The 7,726-nt window shown below is 37.8% G+C and overlaps 1 pseudogene; it reads right to left on the reverse strand.

Moving 5' to 3' along the window:
* The window catches only part of LOC122151336, a 12,430-nt pseudogene extending 4,962 nt beyond the window's left edge, over positions 1 to 7,468 (reverse strand).
* Between the last annotated feature and the right edge of the window lie 258 nt (positions 7,469 to 7,726).

The raw sequence follows: 7,726 nt of genomic DNA on the forward strand, positions 1-7,726 counted from the left end.
ATCCATCTGAAAAATTCTATATGTAGTCTTTGGTTATATTGTTGCAAAAAAGTATTTGCAATGAGCAAGTCATTGGTCTGACAGAAATCTATTATGTGATCTGTAGTATTTTTTTCTGCAGGGATCCAGGTGAGGAGAAGGAACCCAGGCCATGCCCCACAAGCAGCAAGGTGGGAAAGCAGGGAGAGGACAAAAAAGGCAAAGGGGACCAGGACAGAGCGAGGAGTCAGCCACAGGGATACAGGTAAGGGTGGTTGGAGAGGTTTCCAACAGCTAAGGGAAACAAACTTGTCTGTCGGTTTGCCCTTCTGTGGTGATGTGTTGCTGTGAGTCTTGAGGCTGTGCCACTGGTATTTCAAACCCAGTGGAGTGCAAATGGTGTATAGATATCAGCCCAGCTTGCAGACTGAGACAGACTGGGAAGAAGGAAGAGGCCATCCACTTCTCAAAGAATTGGCCAGGGAAAACCTTATGAATAACAGAGAAACACTGTCTGATACATTACTGCACAACATTATGAATAGCCCAGAAACATTGTTCAATACAGAGGAGGAAGATGAGTCATTTAGCTTAGAAAGCTTTCAAAGTAGGACTGGGCGAGAGTGCATTATCAGATTAAAACCAGCCTTACTAATATGAATAAGGTAAAGCTTTCAAGACCTCCATTTGCTGACGTGGCCCCACTCAAATTGAAGAGAAAAAGCAGCAAACATCCATTAATAATCAAAACATGGAATCTAGGAAAATTCCTTGGAAGAGAGAATGGCCAGATTTCATCTCACCTACTTTGGTCATGTTGTCAGAGGGGACCATTCCCTGGAGAAGGATGTCATGCTTGATAAGGTGAAGGGTCACCGAAAGAGGGGAAGGCCTTCAATGAGATGGATTGACATGGTGGCTGTGACAATAAGCTCAAGTGTATCAGGGATCATGGAGCTGGCGCGGGATTGGGTGGTGTTTCGTTCTGCTGTGCATGGGGTCACTGAGTTGCAAACAACTCAATGACACCTAATAACAACAAGTATTATTTCCATCACCAAGGTAAAATTTTCCAACTTCAGATGTTTCTTTGTTTCCAACTTTTCACTTTGTTTCCAATCACCAGTAATTATTAATGCATTTTAATTGCTGTTTTATCAATTTCAGATTGCAGACAATGGGAAAAATCTTCAATTTCTTCATTTTGGCTTTAATGGTTGGTGGGTTAATTTGAAAAATAATCATATTAACCTATCTTCTGTGTAGGCATATGGATATTATCCTATTACTAACAGCATTGTACTGCAGAATAGATCTTCTTTGTGACGATGAATTTGATGTCATTCCTCTTCAATTTTTCATTCCTTGCATATAGACCGTATGATTATTTGATTCAAAATGGCCAGTTCCAGTCCATATCAACTCCCTGATGCCGAGGATATCAACCTTAAAATGTTCCATTTCACCTCTGACATCTTCCAGTTTTCTATGATTCATACTTTATACATTCCACATTCTGATTAGTAATGTTTCTTTGTGTCTGTTTCTTCCCATCTTGAGGTATGTCATGTCAGCAAATGAAGATACAGGAAGTTTTACGTCATCCAAGTCATTGAAGTTGACTTTACATTGAAGAGGCCGCCTTTCCTCATGCATTTTTTTTTCCTAAATTTTATATATTTTGTTATTGTTGTTGAGAATATACATAGCAGAACATACACAAATTTAAGTTTCTATGTGTACAGTTTAATGACACTGATTACATTCTTTGAGTTGTGCCACCATTCTCACCTTCCTTTTTCTGGGTTGTTCCTCCTTCACTGCCTCTTAAGGTTTCTATCTAATCTTTCAAGTTGCTGTTGTCAATTTGATCCCATATAGTTAGTTCGTAAAAGAACATAATGCTCAAGGCCAACCTTTTGTACCACTTAAACTATTTGTGGTGCAATGAATTACTTGGTATGGCTTTTCTAGCCATAGTCTTTGTAACTCCCACCAGATTAATGGATGGGACCATGCAAATAAAGTGTGTAGAACTCTGATGTTGGGATTGGTTAGTTTTGTCACTCTGCCAGGCTTAAAATGAGCCTTTCTACAAGCAAAGGGGGGATCTCCTGCCATTTTTCTTTCTCAAGAGAGAAGAGCTGGAGGTGAAGTATAGTGTGTCTTTGGACCCAAGATCCCTATACTGAACCTCTTTGGTAGAGAAGCCCAGCAGAGAGAGAGAGAGAGAGAGAGAGAGAATGAGAGAGTGTCAGGCACAGACACTCCAACAGAAAGAGATGGTTACAGTAGAACCAAGAGGCATGAGACAGAGCGATGACCTTTCTAGCTCACAGAGCAAGAAAACTGAGTGTCCTTAGACAGGAGGCTTCCTGATGGAGTAGGGTGCACATAGGTGTACCTATCGGCACAACTGAAAGAGCTTTGTAACACACTTGCCCAAGTAGGGCAGAGGTCAGGCTGAAAGACCAAGGGCCTAAGAGGTATGTTTGAGACAGAAAAGGGGAGACTGTCCTGATTGAAGAACTGTATCCTGAGTGTGTTCCTGAACCAGAATTGTAGCCTGTTATTTCCCCAATGAACATCATAATCATGTGTATTTTCTGTGAGTTCTGTATGGCCATTACAATGAATTATCAAACACAACAGAGGAGTGAGTGTCATGAAATGGACAGTTGGTGTCAGAACTGGCAAAAGACTGGAGGGTGGCGGCATATCTGACTCATTACAATAGGCCTTGGGCTGCTAATGGTGATTCTGTCTTCCTCTTGTGATGTCATTGGAGGTCAGAAGATGGCTCCTCCCTGCCCTTTTTGCACTATTGTTCAGTTTTAAGGTGACTACAAGGCATGCTTCTCATTGAATTTTAAAGATTATCTCAGGTTAATTGTTTCAAGGGTTTATCCATCTTTCATGGCTCCAGAAAATCTAGAGTCCATGAATATTTGAAATTCTGTTCTGCAATTTCCCCCTTTTGATCAGGATCAGGATTCTTCTGTAGACTCTTTAATCAAAATATTCAGTAATGGTAGTCATGCACCATCCAGTTCTTATGGTCTCATGGCAGAGGTGACAGTTGTTCATGGAGGCAATTAGTCACACATTACATATCCTCCTCCTATTCCTGAATTCCCTTCTTTCTCTGTTGTTCTAGATATATAGACACCAATTGTTGTGCCTCAGATGGATGCTTGTAAGCTTTTAAGACTCCAGGCACTATGCTACAAACACAAGCAGTTGTATTTTGAGTGCCTTCCAACCTGAGGGGATAATCTTCCAGCACTATATAAGACAATATTGTGCCACTATCCACAAGGTCTTCACTGGCCAGTTTTGCTCAGAAGTAGATCACCAGGTCCTTCTTCTTAGTCTCTCTTTGTCTGAAATCTCTGCTGAAATCTGTCCACCATGGATCACCCTGCTGCTATTTGAAGTATTAGTGGCACACCTTCCAACCTCACTTCACAATATGCAAGCCACCACAGTATGACAAACTGAAAAACTTATGGTGGTATGCATGTCTTATAGATACAGACATAGATCTATAACTTTTTCTATTTTTTTAAAATACTTATTTAATTTTCATTGAGCCTGTTGATTTTCATAGTGCTTTTTCCACATGAACATAAATAGGTTTCTTTGATTTTGTTTTTGAGCTTATATACTTTTGAACATTGACAGATATATATTTTTTTTTTTGTTTGTTTAAACATTTTCTAAACTGCATTCCCAAGATTTAGTCTTTTTTGTTTCTATCAGTCATCAACAAACACACCTACTGAGGTCTACTTTAGAATATATATTTTATTTGGAGTTTTTCTGAGCCATTTATGGGCTTATGTGCTGTCATTTCTTCCTTCTTCAAACTCTTTCAAGGATCTGTAAATGAACCCTTAAAAACCCATGAGTCTATCAAAAGCAAAGTCATGTGAATGAAGTATTATTTGTATAATTCTCAACAGCAACTGTACCCCTGCATCATGGATTTAATTTTGTCCCTCCAAAATATCTGTGACCTTGGCTAGGCCATGGTTCTCAGTATTACATAATTAACCTGCATTTTATGATGTGATGTAATATCCTCTGAGTTGTAAATCCTAACCTCTATTATGTTAATGAGGTAGGATAATGTTGTGTCTTAAATCTGTAGGATTAGGTTGTGTCTTAAATCAATCTCTTTTGAGATACAGGAAAAGAAGAAACAATTGAGCAGAAAAAGAGGGAGCTGACCACCACCAAGAAAGAAGAGCTGGGAGCAAAGCACATTCTGTGGACTTGGGGTCCCTTCACTGAGAACCCCTAGACCCAAGGGAAGATTGATGTCAAGATACATGTAGATCTCATTTGGTCACATTGGAAGACTAAAAAAGCCTTAACCAAATCAGCCTCTGTAAAGTAGGGTCAAATTTTCCTCTTGTATTGTTCACGAACATTTTTTTTTTTAATGACTTAATAGCATATTTGATTAAGCAGAGGAAATTGTCAATCAAATTAACTGCTATAGTATCTATTTGCCTGCAAACACCCTCCTGCTTGGTATAGAATCTGTATAACCATGTCTGCAAACATCTGCCCGTTCTGCCTTGGTACATCACTGCCATATTTCTCTAATTTCTACCCAACTTACTATTATTGTTACAATCTTCCTGAGGAAACCTGTTTATGTTCTCATGGTCCTTTTTCTCTTTATTCTTTCACTTTTTCATCATTTCTTCAAGTCAACTCTTTGCCAAATGAAGAAGTTTGGAGCTTTTGCTTTTATGTTTAGCTAGTGTTGACAGTTTACACTATCATAAAGCTATTCAGTAGTATGATTCATGAAAATTACTCTTACATGCTTTACAAGAGACACACGTTTTAGAAAGAATGAGAAACATAGAAAGAAAAGGTAGGATTGATGGGTGAAATATAGGATGCACAATTAAATTTGGACTTCAGTTAACAACAAATATGTCTTAAGAATAATATTTTATGGGACATACTGATTATTGTCAAATTGAATCCAACTCATAATGACACTATAGAACAGAATAGAATTGCCCCGTAGAGTTTCCAAGGCTGTAAATCTTTATGGAAACTGACTACTTCATCTTTATCCTGTGGAGCAGCTGGTGGGTTTGAGCCTCCCACATTTTGCTTAGCCACTGAATGCATTAATCCCTGTCCCCCAGCTGAGTTCCTCCTTATGGGACTTAGTTATATATGTATGTATATATATATGAGATTTGTTGTGTATTGGAATTTTAAATTTAACTTGGTGCTCTCTGTATTTATTTGTGAAATGTGGCAATGCTAAGAAAGGGAAAGGCAGTAAGAGTGCTCATATTGCTTTTCTGGTTTCTGGAGCAGAATACTAAAATCCCAAAACATAAAAATTAAGATAACAGAGTTAGCCAATTCTATGTTTTCTATCTTTCCTTCTTTCTCTCTCTTTTTCCCTTATCCTCATCTTACTTTCATCCTGTCTCTCAGGAATTGTAGTAATACTGATATTAGTTGTCTTTTTTGTTGTTGTTGTTATGTGTCATCCAGTCAGACTCAACTCATAACGACCCCTCCTCAGGTTTCCAATGCAGTATCTCTATGGGAGTAGATTGCCCAACCTTCCTTCTGAGGAGTGGCTGGTGGGTTTGAATCACCAGCCTTCTGGTTAGCAGTCAAGTGTCTTAGGCACTATGCTACCAGAGCTCCCCTGATATTAGTAGTCCTACTAATATGGCTACTAGTCACTTCTATCATAGTAGTAATGCCTCCTTTGAACAATGCTGTAATGAACATTATCTTACTTGATTTTTGTGAATTATATATACTATTCATGTAGATATTGGTACTATATAAAGGGGAAAAAACTCATATTTAATTTGTTTCTTTATTTAGATATTTTTGCCATAGAAGTACTCCACTACTTAAGCAAGGCTGGTACAATGAGGTTGATATATAATCACATAGATTAATTTAGAGCTTCAAAGTTCCTACTGAATGATGGAAGTTGTGCTGGGCTTGTGTTTTTCAGATAAGTTATTTTTATGTTCTTCACTGAGTAAAAGGATTTTAATTGTAGGAATTCACTCTGGGAAAATTTGGGGATAATTTTAATAGACTATATTAGGACAATTCTATATTAATGAGCTGAAGTAGAAAATTGAGGCAAATACTGTAGTAAGTTAAACTAATTGTTTACCCTTGCCCTCTATGCTTTCAGTAATATATGTGAAAGTATATTTATTATATTTAGTCATGTAATCAATTATATTTCTACTCTCTTCTAGTAGTAGTTTTAAGAAGCTCTGGTGGCACAGTGTCTATGGCATTTGACTGCTGATCAGAAAGATGATAATCCAAACCCACTAGCCAGTAAGGAAGATGGGACAATCTACTTCCTCAAAGATTTACTGCCTCGGAAACCCAATGGTGGTTGCTAGGAGTCAATATCGACTCAAGAGCAGTAAGTTTGGGATTTTTTTTTGGTGGTGCAGTGGTTAAAGCATTTGGCAATTAACTGAAATGTCAGTGGTTCAAAACCACCAACTGCTTCGTAGAAGAAAGATGAGGTAGTCTGCTTGCGTAAAGATTGACAGCCTGAGAGAAACAATGGGGGATGCCATGAGACAGAATAGACTTGATGGCAGTGAGTTTGGATTTGGTTTGAGTTGTTGTTGTCGTTATTTGCCATTGAGTTGGACCTGACTCATAGAAACCCCTCCTTGTGTTTCCAAGGCAATATCACTACAGAAGTAGATTGCCCAACCTTCCTTCCAAGGAATGGCTGGTGCGTTTGAACCTCTAACTTTCTGGTTATCAGTCAAGTGCCTTAGGCACAACACTATATTTGGACTTAAATAGCATTTCTAAACAATGGAGATTTTAGTAAATGATTTGAGACTATTTTGTGAAACATACTTCATATTTTTATTGTGGTAAGTATATCTGTAATAAACTTTTGCCATTTCAACATTTTCTATGTGTACAATTCAGTATTATTAATTATGTTCACAATGTTGTACATCACCATGAACCATTTCCAATTTTCCCAGCACCTTTAATAGAAGCTCAGAGTTCTTTAAGCCACAGATAAACAAAACGTGGGACATACATATAGTTTGGCCATAAAAAGAAATGAAAATGTGATATGCTGCCACATAGAATAACCCTGAAAACATGTTCAGTGACATAAGTCAGTAGCAAGAGGACAAATAATGTATGATCTCACTTAATGGAATATCTAGAATAAGCACATATATAAAGAACAAAGATTATTAGTTATTACATTTAATCTATGGAATGAAGTTGTTGTTGTTGTTGGGTACTGTCAAGTCAATTCCACCTCATGGTGATCCTATCTATGTACAGCAGAATGAAACACTGCCCAATCTTGTGTCACCTTCATAATTGTTGCTATGTTTGAACCAATATTTGCAGCCACTGTGTCCATACATCCCTTCCTCTTCTTTTCCTGGCCCTCTAATTCAGCAAACATGAAGTCCATTTCCAGGGCCTGGTCTGTCCTGACAACATGCCAAAGTACATGAGATCAAATCTTATCATCATTACTTCTAAGGAGTATCCTGGCTATAGTTCTTCCAAGATGGATATGTTCATTCTTTGGACAATATTTGTTTATTCTTTGGACAGTTCACAGTATATTCAATATTCTTTGTCAATGCCATAATTCAAATGCATTGATTTTTATCAGTCTTTCTTATTTATTGTTCAGCTTTTGTATACATATGATGTGATTGAAAAT

Source organism: Orycteropus afer, unplaced genomic scaffold (genome assembly GCF_000298275.1).
Source record: "Orycteropus afer afer isolate SDZICR_OR568_19922 unplaced genomic scaffold, OryAfe1.0 scaffold00394, whole genome shotgun sequence".
Taxonomy (NCBI): Eukaryota; Metazoa; Chordata; class Mammalia; order Tubulidentata; family Orycteropodidae; genus Orycteropus; species Orycteropus afer.